Genomic DNA, 17207 nt, shown 5'->3' on the forward strand with positions numbered 1-17207 from the left:
CGAGCAATCTTTGTGTTGCACAAAGTTGGCCTCTTGCAGTTGCCAGGTTTTCACACCCTGAATTATGAATGTTCTCCTCTGAATATGGTTTATTTTCTGGGAGATGGTACTCTGGGACATTATGCAAGCTCTTTTCCAGCTTTTCCATGGACCAAAGCCAGGGTTTAGCGTACACAAGGCAGTGTGAGCCAGGCCATTTCTTCTTGCTGAAGAAAAAGAAGGGGAAAAGAAAGTCCTTAATATATTCAAAGATGTTTGCAAGTGCTTTGCAATATTTCTTTTTTTAAAAAATAATAATTTTTATTTGATTTTACAAGTCTGAAATTATAACACTTGTAGATTCCTCCAAATCTCTGGACTTCCCACCATCCCCTCCATAGGTCCTATTGTTAACCTTTTCAACTGCATATTATTCAATAGTCCATTTTATATATCACTCCATTATTTGCATAGTACTTGCTACATTACAAGTGTTATTGCAGTCCTGCTGAAGTTTTCATCTGCAAGATAAACGAGTTCCGATTCTTTGCTAAAGTTTTTGTCTTCTTGGTTCCTGAGCTTTCTGGTCAATTCTGTGCTTTGCAATCTTAAGTGTGTAAATTAATCTAAGCTGAGAAGGGGGGGTGCCTAAAACAATGCTCTTGTTTCTTAGCTCCAAACCAGGAGAAAATTGTTCCATTCCCTAGTTTAGGGAAAGGAGAAGAGGGAAGGCAAACAGTGGGAAACAAAAAAGCAGGGAGAAATAACTTTGGCATTAACAGCTAGGGGATCTGCTCCACCACAGTCCTCCTATGGGCAAACGGGGGGCGGGGGGGCGGCGCCGGGCAGATATTTGCACCCCGGCACCGCATATGCTGATGACAGCCCTGAGGCCAACTCTGCTTTTCCCTAGGGGAATCCAACATTTTCTCTCATCCTCCCCCCTGCAGTACTTGACAGAGTAATCCAAAAGGAACAGGGCGCACCTGTCGGAGGTTGGGCACCTTATTGTATCACCTCTGTATTTTACACTGAACCAAGAAGGGGGGGGGCATCAGCTGGCAGTTTACATCAGTGGGAGGCTTCGTTTGGCAGATGAGTTAATCAGCTACAAAGTCATTCCCAGGGTTAGGGAAATAGTCTAGAAAATGTGTAGGTATTATTTGTTCTAATGGGTAATGGATCAAACTTTAAAGCCTTGCTAAAAAGTAAAAAATATAGATTGGGGGTTGGGTTGGGGAGTGATGGCCTGAGCCATTGTTACTTACCTCACACACCTGTAATACTGGTTTGAATCAGCCAGGACCAGGAAAGAAAGCAGGGCTGCTCTGGAAAGAATTGCATGTTTTCCTGACCCCCTTTTACTTTTTTTTTTTAAAAAAAATTATATTTATTAGTATTTTCAACTTAAGATTTCATTCACATCATTATATTACATCATAATACCCTATAAAAAGGAGCATAAGAAAAAAGAGAAAAAAGAAAAGAAAAAAAGAAAATTACAAAAAGAAAAAAGAAAAAAACCAATCTTGTGTTAATAACTCTGTCATAACTTCGACTTCCCCGTTCCTCCCTTCCCGAGTCTAGTTATATCCCATATTAGCAATTTTCATAATTAAATGATTCCAAAACCATCAATTTAAAACTTAAAATAATACCTTATATAAAATTCTTTAAACCACATAATATACTACTTATTCCTCTAATTATTCCCTTTAGCCTATTAATTTTCACTAAACATATTGTAACTTATACACTCTAACAATTCTAGCATCTCACCTTTATCAAATAAATTCTAAATCCCCTCTCCTCAACCGGATTACATTCCCCTGGATGTCCCAACCAGCTCTTATATACAGTCCAGTTTCAAACCATTTAATCCGTCCCTTAATTACATTAAATCTCAACCCACTCTGTCTCTCGACCACTCCAGCCCAGCTTCCTCTCTCCAACAGCCCCTCTGCCGACCCCACTCCAGTTTCCTCTTTTTCTTGTCCCCCCATTTAACATGTCCTTCGCCTGGTTCTTGCCTCCTTTCTCTCACTAAGGAGGTTCGTTTCCTGATCCCCTTTTACGTGCCTGAAAGCTGCTTCAGTTGTATCTGTGTGGGAGGATTAGTCGAGTTCTTCATGTCAAACCTCCGGCCCTTGCTGCCCAACTGCCTTGTTTGTGCCCCACCAGCTGCACTGCTCCTGCTTTGAAGGATACAAAATGTACCAGAGCTTAACTCTTGCCCCCAACCCTGGCCAATTGGCATACTTCCCATGACTCCAGCAACTTCCTGCACTCGCCAGCCAGCCCTGCCGTCTACGTTCCCACCAGCCGGATGCCTTCCATGCTCCAGAGCCTGCCTTACCTGCAGAGCTGCGAACCCGCCCACCAGGGCCACCCCCTGAGTAGCCACCCAGGATGGGTGCAGCCGGCCAGTGCCGAGGGCTTGCACTTCAATGCCAGCAGCCCTCATGCGCCGCCAGGGTTCTCCTACTCCCAAAGCCCCCCTGGCGGTAGCGGTGCTGGACAAGAGGCAGGCTACCAGAGCCCCTTGTTGCTGGGCTCCGGGGGGGGGGCGTGACCAGTATGGCAATGCTCTGGTGCGCTCGGTCAACGGGTCCTACTCCAGCCCTTATCCTGGGGCTTACGTCAGCTCTGCGGAGATGCCGCCATCTTGGACTGTGGGGCACTTTGAGAGCACCGTCTTGCACAGCCTTAAGACACGACAGGGGGGCTTGCCTGGCCGGAGACCCACATTTGAGTTATTGGAGGAATTCCCCGGAGATGGCAGAGAATGTGTTAACTGTGGAGCGATGTCCACTCCACTTTGGAGGAAAGATGGGACAGGGCACTACCTCACACCTTAGGTGCTCTGCCACTCAACCCAATACAAGGAGTCATTAAATGTCTAAATTTCGACGTGTTTTGTAGTGGAGGCAACCAAGGATGGGGAGGAGATAATCTGCTTGGTGGCAGTGGCAAGAAGGAGGGTATTGTCATTTCGTTGTTGTTGTTGTTACTGCTGCTGTTGCTGCTGCTGCCTTCCTTTCCCCTCATGGCTCAGGCTGCAGCCTTTGCTGTCACACCATGCCATCCCCTCTTCCTGTTGAAACATACTGAATAAGTGTGTGTGTGTGTGTGTATGTGTGTGTGTGTGTGTGTGTGTGTGTGTGTGTATAATATAATTTTTATTAAATTTTATAAAAAGAAAGGAATAACATCCATATAATTATACATTGTTATAACATCCGTATTCAAATATAGAAAATAAAAAAACAAAAAATTAAAACAAAACAAAACAACAACAACAACAACAACAACAACAACAACAACAACATATACATTCCATTTTTTCTCATTTTAGTAGGGGACTTCCCCGGGTCCCCCTTCTAACGGTTCATTGCATATCATTCTTGGCAAATTCTATATCTTATTATCCAAATCTAATTACAGTATCCTTTTCTCAATTTTACAACTCATTATAATATTCTAACCTATTTTCAATTATATCTCACTTAATTTCTTAACCTGCAACTTCACAATTGCTTATAATTCTCCTCATACATCAATTCTACAATATTTTTTTTTATAATAAATTCTAAATTTCTTCCATTCCTCTTCCACCTTCTCTTCTCCCCGGTCGCGTAGTCTTCCGGTCAGGTCAGCAAGTTCCATATAGCCCAGCATCTTTATTTGCCATTCTTCCACTGTAGGTATCTTCTGTGCCTTCCTTTCATAGGCAGAAACATACTGAATAAGTATGGCTGGCCACTGGAAAAGATAGTAGAGGAGCTTCCAAACAGGTTAAGACATTGTAGCAAACCAGACGTCATACTATTTTCACACAAGGGGCGTGTTATCTATCCATTGTTTTCCTGTGGCATTGCAGGGGGAAAAATGTTTCATGATTGAGCTGCAAACCAGCTCTGAGTTGGTTTTGTCTTTGCCTTTGTAACAAAACCACCTGCAGACATACCACGGGATCATACGCCCACTAGGAGTTGAATTAGTTTCTCCATGAGAGTTGTCACAGCTGGAACCAAACTGAAGAGAAAGAAAGCCTCTGCTCCTAAATAAATAACGGTAGGATTTAGGTGCTACCTCAAGGGACAGATGCAAAGGAACAAATAAGTCAACATTCTGTTTTAGATGCTTGGTAATAGGTCACTTCCCTGCTGCTCAGCTTATTGTAAACACTTCAGATATCAGATGATGTATTCCCTCCGTGATTCTCATGGAGCTGGTGTGATCCTCTTTGAGCCACTGAGCAATAGTACATCTGTAGCAGGCGAAGCAATCGCTCCGGCTGCAGTATGAAGCTGATATGACTTTGCTAAACTCAAAAAGCCTTTTTGAGATTAGAATTAAGGTGGGTGCTGCTGTCCACACACACATAACCGAATGAGACGTGCTGTGGTAGGAAAGCTTCAAACAAGCTGAAACAAATTTTGAATTTTTGGAGAGACTGCTCTGATGAGCTCAAGCCACTTGTATTATTTCGTATTCTAGCAGCATCAAGGAGGCTCTCCCATATTTGATAGTTTTATGGGGTTCGTTTTAATTAAGTTATGTCTTCTTCTTCTTCTTCTTCTTCTTCTTCTTCTTCTTCTTCTTCTTCTTCTTCTTCTTTCATTCTCAAATGACTTCACTTGCCTTCCTCTTATGGTCAATATATGCATCCCCACTGCTGAGGCAATGAGGAGGCAATCCTTCTCTTCTCAACCCATCTCTGCATAACATAGACTAGAAATGTCATTTTTGAGGCCTTCCGATTGCCAAAAGAAATGGGCAGTTTTCACTGGGGAAAGGGTGGGGGGAAGAGGATGTTTACAAGAAGTATCCCGCCTGTCACTTACAAAATCTATTTGTAACCAGCATGTCATTTGGGTAGTTTACATCTTTTTGAAATGTTGCTACAACAATTAAAAACTAAAAAACAGTTAAAATAGATTATTACAATCTCAGGGCTGAAACTTGTTCATGTCTTATCCACATATAGGGCAACTGGGTCTTGACTGGGTGGGTGGCTTTGATGCCATGTTTTTAGTTCCACGCTTGGTGCCATCTCCAATTCCTGTGTGGATTCCACTACGCATTGTCCACAGTTGTCTATAAGGAAACTTCAGTCTATGATCTCCTGCTCCTGGGCTGGATATTCAAAGGATGGGGACGGGACACCTAAAGTGATTGGTGTCCCAATCATGTGGGACCTACACATGAGCAGAAGCTCACACCACATTCTTTCCCCTTACAGACAGCTGTGCACAGTCTGCATTTGTCCTAGGCAGTGGTAAAAAAAAAAAGGGGGGATAAAGGACCCCTGAATGGTTAAGTTCAGTCAAAGGCAACATGGGGGTTGGGACAGTCTTTTATAATAATAACAATAACAATAGCAATTTATTATTTATTCCCTGCCCATCTGGCTGGGTTTCCTCAGCCACTCTGGGCGGCTTCCAACAGAAAAATAAAACACACTAATCTATTAAACATTAAAAGCATCCCTGAACAGGGCTGCCTTCAGATGTCTTCTAAAAGTCTGGTAGTTGTTTTCCTCTTTGACATCTGTTGGGAGGGCATTCCACAGGGCAGGCACCACCACCGAGAAGGTCCTCTGCCTAGTTCCCTGCAACTTGGCTTCTCGCAATGAGGGAACCGCCAGAAGGCCCTCGGTGCTGGACCTCAGTGTCCGGGTAGAATGATGGAGGTGGAGACGCTCCTTCAGGTATACTGGACCGAGGCCACTTAGGGCTTTAAAGGTCAGCACCAACACTTTGAATTGTGCTCGGAAACGTACTTTTTAGGCCGAGGGAGCCGGCGTTTGTCCGCAGACAGCTTTCTGGGTCATGTGGCCAGCATGACTGGACCGCTTCTGGCGCAACGGAACACATGATGGAAACCAGAGCACATGGAAACTCTGTTTACCTTCCTGCTGCAGCGGTACCTATTTATCTACTTGCACCAGCCTGCTTTCGAACTGCTAGGTTGGCAGGAGCTGGGACAGAGCAACGGGAGCTCACCCTGTCGTGGGGATTTGAACCACTGACCTTCTGATCTGCAAGCCCAAGAGGCTCAGTGGTTTAGACCACAGTGCCATCCGCATTATGTAAAGCTAGGAGCAGGGCTGACAGTGCAGAGCCCACTCCACCATCAACACACAATTGCCCTACACATAGTAATGTGAAAGGGACTGAATGACCACGCCATATTATGGGTGCACATCAAAATGAACAAAAATAGCACACTCGATTTGAAATTAATCTACGAAATTAGAAATGGCACAATCCATCTGAAATTACTCTCTTAAATTCTACTGATTTAAGTGGGAAATAGTTATCTGCTATTATTGCTGGACAGAGCAACATCTCCCAAGGGTATAGCACAGATACTATATATCCATGCTACAGACCAGGGTTACCCAATGTGATGTCCTTTAAATGTTGTTGGGCTACTGCTTCCATCGGCCCTAACCAGTATGGACAATGGTTAGAGAAGATGGGAGTTGTAGTCCAGCAGTATCTAAACAGCACTACATTTTCTATCTTTGCTACAGGCTAATGTCACAGAGTGCTAGGACTGTGAAAATCTGAGCTCAAATCCTCACTCAGACATGGAACTTTCTGGGTTGTCACAGTCTCTCAGTCTAACCTACTGCACAAGGTTTCTGTGAAACAACCGTGTATTCTGCCCTGAGCTTCTTGGAAGGAGGCAAGATAGAAATTCAACAAACATCAGTTTGCTGTCATGGCTTCCTCGAACTATCCTGTGAATTGTTGTATGAAGCAGGTGCTATGAATATGCTGACAGAAATATAATTTTGCAGTTTGCTGGGGAAAGAGAAACCACTGCAAAAGTAACTTCTGTACATATTTGGTGTGTCCACAATAAATGAAGGGTTTAAGATATACAAGCACCACAATGCAATATGATCTGGGACCTTGTCTTGATCCCAGTGGTTTCATTTAGCTTGGATGCATGCAGAATTCGAAAATAAACTCTCCCTCTCTTGTCAGTGGCATTCTAAGGACTTTGACATTTAGTCAAGGTGACCACAAGTAGCTAACTCCACCCCCCCCTCTTCGTTTAAGAAAATCGATAATGCAAATCGCAATGTCTTAGAAATACCAGGGCGAGGGTCAGCTTTATAGAAAACTCACTTTAACTTGCATCATTGCATCTTATTACAGAGAGAGGGTAGGGAGAAGTCACTGGTTTAATTAATGCCTGTGCTGTGTGGTGCTGAAGGGACAGCTTATACAGGCAGCCTGCCAGTGGGGGCTTTTATTTTGCTTCGTTAATAAAGGGGAACAAATGGTCTAATTTGAAGCTTGCCTACTTGTCTTTTGTTAGGTGCCAAGCTGTCAATGTGAACACATGCAAGCATGGAAAGGGATTTTGACGCTCAGCAGCTACATCATGCTTCGGTGGTCATAACTGATAACTTGGTTGTAGTGCAGAAGAAGTCCAGTTATTTTACATATACATACAGTACGTACATAAAAGCCCATAGTAAGGGTTTTTTTGGGGGGGGTGTTTGTGTTCTTCCTTCCTTCCTTCTCCTCTTGTTCTTCTCATTCCAGCCTGGATATAAGATTTATAAATTAATTCAGAGAAGCAGCAATGCAAGGGAGCGGAGCAGAGAAAAGCCCACCTGAGTCTTGGGGATGGGTGATGCATTTAAATGTGTATAGACACATGCCTGCAGGGCAACTGTAGCCCCTCTGAGATCAAACCCTGCAAAACCCTGAGCTGATCCCTCCTCAAGGAGAAATGAAAGCAGTGGGAACTTTCAGGAAGAGGTATCAGTGGACAGGAAGGGATAGAGGATGTACAGTTTATTGGCCCAAGAGCAGACACCAGCTCAATGAGGAACAGTTTAATAAAAATTCAGAGGAGTTTCTAAGACCTGCCATAACTGAAACAGCAGGCCTAAGAAACTGCCCAGGTCAGGTGGCCCTAGAGTAAGTCCTCAAACTACCAGGTCCTTATCGCTAAAGGAGTATCAACCAATTACAAGCTCTGCCATTACAGGGGAGAGGAGGAAAGGAGGACAAGGAGTCTCCCCAATGCATCACTTCTCCCCCATGTTCCTGCCATTTCAACAGTTTTAGAACCATGAGACCTTTAGCGTCCTGGGACAGCCCTTGTGACTCACAGAATTGTAAGGAAATTCTAAACTGCCCTATGAGCCTGTCAGAAAAACAGAATCCTCTTTCATGAGGGAAATTGGAGGCTAGGATTTTGGCCCAGCGCAACACCCAAGATCACTGTTGCCATAGATCTAGTTACAGGTAGGTAGCCGTGTTGGTCTGACGTAGTCGAAACAAAATTTAAAAATTCCTTCCAGTAGCACCTTAGAGACCAACTAAGTTTGGCAAATTTAGTTGGTCTCTAAGGTGCTGCTGGAAGGAATTTTTTATTTTATTTTGTTGCCATAGAATCAGTGAGAAGGAGGGAAAAGATGCCTTGATGCAATGAAATCCATACTGGGCTTAGTGGAGGGTGGTCGGCTGTTTATTTATTTATTTATTATTATTATTTGTATACCACCCTATACCCGCGGGTCTCAGGGCCATCACAACATAAAATCACAATATAAAAACACAAAATGTATAATAAATAAATAAATAAATAAATAAATAAAATGGAAAACAAAAACAACTAAGTAACTCCCCCCCTCCCCAACACATTTTTAAAATGGTATTAGGTGTCAATCAGCCAAAGACCTGGTTAAAGAGAAACACCTTTGCCAGGTGCCTAAACGTGTATATAATGAAGGCTTCAGCTAAACCTCCCTAAAAGGAGCTGGTAGCAACCTGACTTCCTGAATTATGATCAGAAGTGCTTCCTTAGCCAAACCCACAGGCTCCACACTTTAAGCCATTAGGTTATATAACTAAACTAAATGATAGCATTCATTTTCATGTCCCCTTCGTACTGGGGGAATCTCACCCCCCCTTCCCCATTTTTCAGATGATATACATCCATAGGGAAGTGTGTTATATGGATTTTGTGTTAAGTCGTTTTCTATTCCACCATCAATCCTCAAAATTATAGTCACGCTGCCTTTGCCTCAACTGTGTATTCCCCGATGTTCCCTTCATCTGATGCATTTTTAAAAAATAAAGTCTTGTTCATTTTGTGTGAGTGAGAAGGAGAGGTGGAACAAAAAGGAAAACAGCTTCATGTGAACAATGTTGTTCTTCTTGACCTTCAGTTTCCAATAATAGTTCGTAAGACAAAGTATTTCCTCAGAACAGCTGTTGTGGATATGCCTCTGTGCCTCCCCGGGTTTAATGGCTTTTTAATAGGTAGAATTGTTTGAAGCATTCTGCCGTTGAAAAATATTTCTCACTTCTTAAATAAAGGAGAGTGTCTTATTGACTTTTAAAGAATTACACTATTTTTTATGCATTGGAGCTGTTCTCAGCTAATCCTTTCCCCACTTTTTCACTGCATGAACAGCTAAGTAGACCCACAGACAACAATCCTTGGAGTAAGCCTGATTCCCTTTTTACTTCATTGAAATCAGGCTGTTAGGGCACATTCACACAGAACGTGTTGATTAATGGATGGCAGGAAAACCAAGTGTGGGAATTTGCATGTGTGAGTGACATCACCTTGAATCAGTTCAAAAGCTCTGCACTTGTCAGATTATTGGTGGCGCAGCAAGCATCAGGGCCCTCCTCAACCATTATACTAGTGAGGGAATTTTTGTGAACGGCTTTTGCACTTGCTCAATGTTCTAGAAGAGATGTGGCTGTATTCTTCATTATTCTTTATTAAACTTACTAGTTGCTTGTTACCTGAAGGTCTCCTAGTGACGTACGGCAAAGAACAATATACAGTACATAATAGGTAAAGGACCCCTGGATGGTTAAGTCCAGTCAAAGGTGCGACGAAAGACCCTTGCTTCCGTCTTATTTATTCTGCCTATCACTTAATGCAGGAACTAACAGGGATGCTCTGGGGTAAACCGAGCCTCCCCCTTTTGTTCCCTTTAGCCTATCCTGTATTCCCTCATGCACTCGAGGGTTTTATTCTTTTTCTTCTCCTTTTATACAAAAGAGAGTCCTCTTCCAGCGTAAACGTGGCTAGGTACCTTTTAAAGTTCTGAGACTATCCCTTGTGTCCACAGTATAGGGAGTTCTGCCTCTAGAAATCCCTTTCGGTAAAAGCTTGCCTCTGTCTGCCTGGCTCGCCCTCTTGGTGCACCCCAAAGATACAAACCAACCGTTCCCCACTCGAAGGAAGTGTTGTCTTTTTAATGGATGTCCTTCTGAATGAGTTTGGGAGCTGGGGGCACTGTTATACAGTGGTTCCGCTCCTTCCTCCTGGGCCGTGTTCAGAAAGTGGTGGTGGGGGAGGAGTGTTCAGACCCCTGGCCTCTCACTTGTGGGTGCCTCAGGGTTCTGTCCTCTCCCCCATGCTTTTTAACATCTACATGCAGCCGCTGGGAGAGATCATCAGGGGGTTTGGGCTGGGTGTTCACCAGTATGCGGATGATACCCAGCTCTACCTCTCTTTCAAATCAGAACCAGTGAAGGCAGTGAAGGTCCTGTGTGAGTGCTTGGAGGCGGTTGGAGGTTGGATGGCAGCAAACAGATTGAGGTTGAATCCTGACAAGACAGAAGTGTGGGATGGAACACTGGGGCAGACAAGTCACAACAGTTCCTAGAGTGTCCACTAACAGGAACTCACCTGGAGGTACATCTGACTACAGGTCAGTTCCTGTTCCCTCAGACATGCAAATGAGTTGGATTAGATAAGCCCCTAGCCTGCAATCACTCTCTCTCTTAGATACTTCCTCCCTCGATGAGGACACATCTCCAGAGAATCTCCAGTTAGCATGGTTCTCACTCTAGGCCTGCAGCCAAGAGTGAGACCAAATGGAGTCTTACTTTACTAAGTAGTCTCTAGATGTATATATACTTGTAACTTTTCTAAGCAAGCCTGCCTTTCTGAGATTATGCTGTAACTCAGGATGAAACTGTAAGTAAACTCTATCTTATTTTATAAACACTGTGTTGTGTATTTCTTTTAAGAGGGACAAAGGGGACTTTTGCCAGGAAGTGTAATATTGTTATAGAGATTCTAGCGAATCTAACGCACATGCTTTGCTGCGCACAAAAGGGGAATGTCACTCTGCTAATATTGGAAGCTTGCTAACACAAGCTTGGATAGGATCTATCTAATAATATATCCTAATCCACATCCCTAACATTCCCATAAAGGGTTATTACGGCCCAGGACTGCGTATTTTTGTGTATTTTTGAAGGATTGCTTTGGATTGTGATTTTGAACTGAGTAGGATTTTTTCAGTTAGAACTTCCTGGTAAGCACATGGTCTATTGTTCTCCAGTGTGCCTAGGGGATTAGCTACCCCTCCCCTCCCTCAGAGTTTACAGCACTGAGAACTCAGAGGCAGTGAAGATTATTTTGCATTTTGAGATATTTTTTAGAGATTTTGATTTTGGAATTTTTGGCAAATTTTTAGAATTTTGAGATTCCAAGATGGCTTTTGCAGATTTTGATAGTGGAGTTAAGCCAGGATTCATGGCTCTAGATGATGACAATTATGTATTTTGGAAACAACGCCTGATAGCATTTTTAGATGCAAGGAATGTTTTGGATGCCATTGAAAATCCTATGCCTACTGGCACAACAGCAGAGGATTTAGCCAAGATAGCAAATTGGAAACGCATGAACAGCGAGGCCAGATACATAATTTTGAGTGGACTTCGCAACAGGCATCTAACATCAGTTAATAGCAAAGATGATGCAGCTAAAATCTTAAAAGATATTGAGCGCAGGTATGGAGCATCTACTAAGAACTCCTACAGGAATTTGATGAGCAAATTAACTGCGCTGAGGATGAATTCAAGAGAAGAATTCACTGACCATATCAGCAAATTTAGTGAAATTGTTCAGAGGATTGATCTTACTCCTAAAGCCCTTGATGAAGAAACAAAGGTTTCATTTTTGATAGCATCTCTAGGACCAAGCTTCAGTTCATTCAAGAGTTGCATGGATCACAAAAAGGACCTGACTTTTGAAGAACTGATTGATCATTTGAGAGAGGAATGCAGAGATTACCTTGATTCTTTAGAAAGGAATACAGGGAGAAAGGACACTAATTATGCTTCCAAGCATTTTCAAAGGTCCAGACAAACGCCAAAGGAAATAATTTGCTTTAACTGCAATTTAAAAGGGCACATGGCAAAGGAATGCCGGGCACCTAGGAATAAATCCCGCCCCTTTCCACCAAAAGGCGAAAAGAAGGGGGGTCGTGGGCGTGCAATGATATTGCAAGAAAGAAATGTAGCTATCCAGAGCTGTGAAGGAAAGCGCAATAAGTGGCTTCTGGACAGTGCAGCAAGCAGCCACTTCTGTTATAAAAGGGAATATTTCAATGAAATAGACAATAATAAACAGTCTGAGATCGAAATTGCTGATGGAAATGTTATAAAGTCAATAGGTGCAGGATCTTTGAACTTGAATTTCAAAGTGAACAATGAGTCTTTTGATACTACAGTGAGTAATGTTAAGTATGCACCAAAGCTGAACTGTAATCTAATAAGTGTGTCTAGCTTGGACAAGAAAGGTTTTGAAATTATATTTAAAAATGGACAATGCAATGTGATAAAAGATGGTGAAGTGTTTATTCAAGCCAAACTAATCAATGATGTGTATGAGATTGATATTTCAGAGAATGAGTCTGCAAGGGTTGCACAACCCAGCAAAAAGGATCAACCAGATCTGGAACTCTGGCACAAAAGGCTTGGACACAGGGATACCAACCTTATCCTGAAAATGCAGAAGGAAAATCTGGTAAAAGGTCTACAGGTAAAGAATTGCAGTACACCAATGCCAAACTGTACAACTTGCATAACTGAAAAGGCAGTCAAGCCTTCCTTCCCACGTTGTACAGAGAAGAGAAGCACAAAAGTCATGGACACTGTTCATACTGACCTATGTGGTCCGCTGAATGTACCTTCCCTAGGAAACAATAAGTACATTCTGATATTTATAGATGACTTCTCAAGATATTGTGTTGGATATTTTCTAGAAGAAAAGAGTCAGACACCGGAATTGTTCAAACTGTACTTAAACATGGTGAAGAACAAATTCCAGAGAGCTCCTTCCACCTTAATTTCGGATAATGGTGGAGAGTTTTGCTCACGGCCGATGAAGGCCATCATGGCACAAGAAGGCATAGCACATGTAACTACAGTTGCTTACACGCCTCAACAGAACTCCATTGCTGAGAGAAAGTTTAGGTCTATTATGGAGATGACAAGGTGCATGCTAAAAGAGGCCAACTTGTCACAGAAGCTATGGGGTGAAGCGGCGAATACGGCGATTTATTTGCAAAACAGATTGCCTACAAAGGGTGCAGAACGCACACCATTTGAACTTTGGCACGGGAGAGTCCCAAGTCTGCAGCACATACGTGTGTTTGGAAGTGTCTGTTATTACCACGTGCCCAAAGAGCGCAGACACAAGCTTGACTCCAGAGCAAAAGCAGGTATCCTGGTTGGATATGCTCCTGGAGGAAAGGGATATAGAGTTCTAGATCCAAAGAGTGGCAGAGTAGACCCATACCATGTGGTTCATTTTGATGAACAGGGAAAGTTTGATACAAAGAACACAGTTATTGACTGTTCTAGAGAGTCACCAGATGAAGAGTTTATAAGTTTTCCTTTAGCACAAGGAACTAATATACCTTCTAGTGTCACAACACCCCCTACAGGCGACACCCCAGAAGACGCAGAGGTCCAGACCCCTGGCGGCACCAGAGACGAAGAGGAGGAGCTGTACGTGGACATGCCAGCGTTGGAGGAGGATGAGGATGCTGATGCGGTTGCACAACCAGAGGTCAGATGCTCATCCAGAACCAACAAGGGCGTTCCGCCACTACGACTGTCCTACTTTGCAGGGTCGGCGTCTCCACCAGAACCTTCCACTTGGGAAGAGGTAGAACAGATGCCAGCCACCGAAGCCAGTCTCTGGAGGAAAGCCGCGCAGGAGGAGATTGACGCACTGCACAAGAACAAGACCTGGACACTCACAGAATTACCTGCTGGTAAGAAAGCAATTGGGAGCAAATGGGTGTTCAAGGTTAAAAGGGGTTCAGAAGGGGAGGTGCAACGTTACAAAGCAAGACTAGTGGCACAAGGTTTTTCACAGCAATATGGCCACGACTATGACCAAGTCTTTGCACCGACAGTGAGATACAGTAGCGTAAGATTACTTTTAAGCATCGCAGCATCAAAAGGGATGGAGGTGAAACACATCGATATAGCTACTGCGTTTTTGCATGGGGAAATTTCTGAAGAAATTTACATGAAGCAGCCTAAAGGTTTTATAAAGCCAAATGAGGCACATTTGGTTTGCAAGCTTCAAAAGGGACTGTATGGTTTAAAACAAGCAGCCAGAGCCTGGAACTTGAAATTGCATGGAATGCTGGTGAAACTTGGGTACAAGCAAGGTGAAGCTGACAAGTGTTTGTACACTAAGCAGAGTAATGGACAATTTTCTTATATTCTTGCCTTCGTTGACGACCTTTTAATCGCAACGTCAAATGACAGGGATTATAAAAATGTAGTCCAGCACCTCAACAAGGAAGTGCAAGTGAAGGAATTAGGACCAGTTGAGTATTACCTTGGGATTCAAGTGGAAAGAGAACAGGATGGTTCATTTCTACTCAATCAGAAGCAAAAGATAATTGAACTGTTGGAGAGTATGCAATTGCAGGATGCAAAACCCGTCGACACCCCGATGGCTACAGACTTCTTAAAGAACCAAGAGGATTCGAAGCTGCTGCCAAACAACACAGAGTATCGTTCAGCAATTGGTAAACTTTTGTATTTAGTTACCACATGCAGACCTGATTTAGCCAATGCAGTAGGGATTCTCAGCAGGAAAGTGAGTAGTCCCACTGAGCATGATTGGGTTGGTGTGAAGAGGGTGGTTCGATATCTTAAGGGTACAATGGATTGTAAATTAAAGTTACCAGCTGTCAGTGACCCTAAGCTCATTGGGTACACTGATGCTGACTGGGCGGGTGATAATTCTGATTATAAATCCACAAGCGGGCATGTTTTTATGTATGGGGGCGGAGCTATCACATGGGGCAGTTATAAACAGAAATGTATAGCTTTATCGTCTACAGAATCGGAATATGTTGCGGCTACAGAAGCGTGCAGAGAGATTTCCTGGCTGGACCAACTCCTAACAGACTTTGGCGTGGAGAGAAAGGAACCTATAAGCCTGCTGGAGGACAACCAAAGCTGTCTAAAGCTGGCGCAGAATGAGAAGTTCCTAGCACGCTCAAAACACATTGGGGTCAGGTACCACTACGTTCGCCAGATGATACAAGATGGACTTGTCGAACTGTCGTACTGCTGCACATCGGAGATGACAGCAGACATCCTGACGAAACCCCTGCCAAGACAGAGTTTCCAGAACCTGCGTGTCAAGCTGGGACTCTTGGGTGGTTGAATAAAGTTGTTTATGTTTTGTTTTGTATGTAATGAATGTTGTGAATTGCCTGAGAAGGGGTTTGTGGGATGGAACACTGGGGCAGACAAGTCACAACAGTTCCTAGAGTGTCCACTAACAGGAACTCACCTGGAGGTACATCTGACTACAGGTCAGTTCCTGTTCCCTCAGACATGCAAATGAGTTGGATTAGATAAGCCCCTAGCCTGCAATCACTCTCTCTCTTAGATACTTCCTCCCTCGATGAGGACACATCTCCAGAGAATCTCCAGTTAGCATGGTTCTCACTCTAGGCCTGCAGCCAAGAGTGAGACCAAATGGAGTCTTACTTTACTAAGTAGTCTCTAGATGTATATATACTTGTAACTTTTCTAAGCAAGCCTGCCTTTCTGAGATTATGCTGTAACTCAGGATGAAACTGTAAGTAAACTCTATCTTATTTTATAAACACTGTGTTGTGTATTTCTTTTAAGAGGGACAAAGGGGACTTTTGCCAGGAAGTGTAATATTGTTATAGAGATTCTAGCGAATCTAACGCACATGCTTTGCTGCGCACAAAAGGGGAATGTCACTCTGCTAATATTGGAAGCTTGCTAACACAAGCTTGGATAGGATCTATCTAATAATATATCCTAATCCACATCCCTAACATTCCCATAAGAAGTACTGTTCTTGGGGGACAGGGGCAGGTGGGTGTGGAGGACTCCCTGGTCCTGAATGGGGTAACTGTGCCCCTGAAGGATCAGGTGCGCAGCCTGGGAGTCATTTTGGACTCACAGCTGTCCATGGAGGCTCAGGTCAATTCTGTGTCCAGGGCAGCTGTTTATCAGCTCCATCTGGTACACAGGCTGAGACCCTACCTGCCCGCGGACTGTCTCACCAGAGTAGTGCATGCTCTGGTTATCTCCCGCTTGGACTACTGTAATGCGCTCTACGTGGGGCTACCTTTGAAGGTGACCCGGAAACTGCAATTAATCCAGAATGCGGCAGCTAGACTGGTGACTGGGAGTGGCCGCCGAGACCACATAACACCGGTCCTGAAAGACCTACATTGGCTCCCAGTACGTTTCCGAGCACAATTCAAAGTGTTGGTGCTGACCTTTAAAGCCCTAAACGGCCTCGGTCCAGTATACCTGAAGGAGCGTCTCCTCCCCCATCGTTCTGCCCAGACACTGAGATCCAGCACCGAGGGCCTTCTGGCGGTTCCCTCACTACGAGAAGCCAAGTTACAGGGAACCAGGCAGAGGGCCTTCTCGGTAGTGGCGCCCACCCTGTGTAATGCCCTCCCACCAGAGGTCAAAGAGAATAACAATTACCAGACCTTTAGAAGGCATCTTAAGGCAGCCCTGTTTAGGGAAGCTTTTAATGTTTGATTTATTTCTGTATTTTAATATTTTGTTGGAAGCCGCCCAGAAGTGGCTGGGGGAACCCGGCCAGATGGGCGGGGTATAAATAATAAATTATTATTATTATTATTATTATTATTATTATTATTATTATTATTATTATATTGTTTTCATGTACCTTGGCTGGAAAAATAACACAGACGATTTTCTAATTGGCACTTTAACACTGGAAATTTTATTGCTCAAGAACGTAATGGTTGCTTTAAGGTTCCCTTTGTACAAGCTTAGTTTCAACAGTCATAACTTTGTTACTCATGTACTAGATAACCTATCGACTACCTAGCCTAAACGTACTCTCCCAGACCTTCTTTTCAACCACCCTCACACTCC

The 17207-nt window shown here is 43.6% G+C and overlaps 1 pseudogene; it reads left to right on the top strand.

Annotated features, from left to right (window-relative positions):
• The first annotated feature begins 2190 nt into the window (after window positions 1–2190).
• LOC118089143 (transcription factor GATA-5 pseudogene) lies at window positions 2191–2837 on the top strand (annotated as a pseudogene).
• The last annotated feature ends 14370 nt before the right edge of the window (window positions 2838–17207 follow it).

Source organism: Zootoca vivipara, chromosome 7 (genome assembly GCF_965207765.1).
Source record: "Zootoca vivipara chromosome 7, rZooViv2.hap1.1, whole genome shotgun sequence".
Taxonomy (NCBI): Eukaryota; Metazoa; Chordata; class Lepidosauria; order Squamata; family Lacertidae; genus Zootoca; species Zootoca vivipara.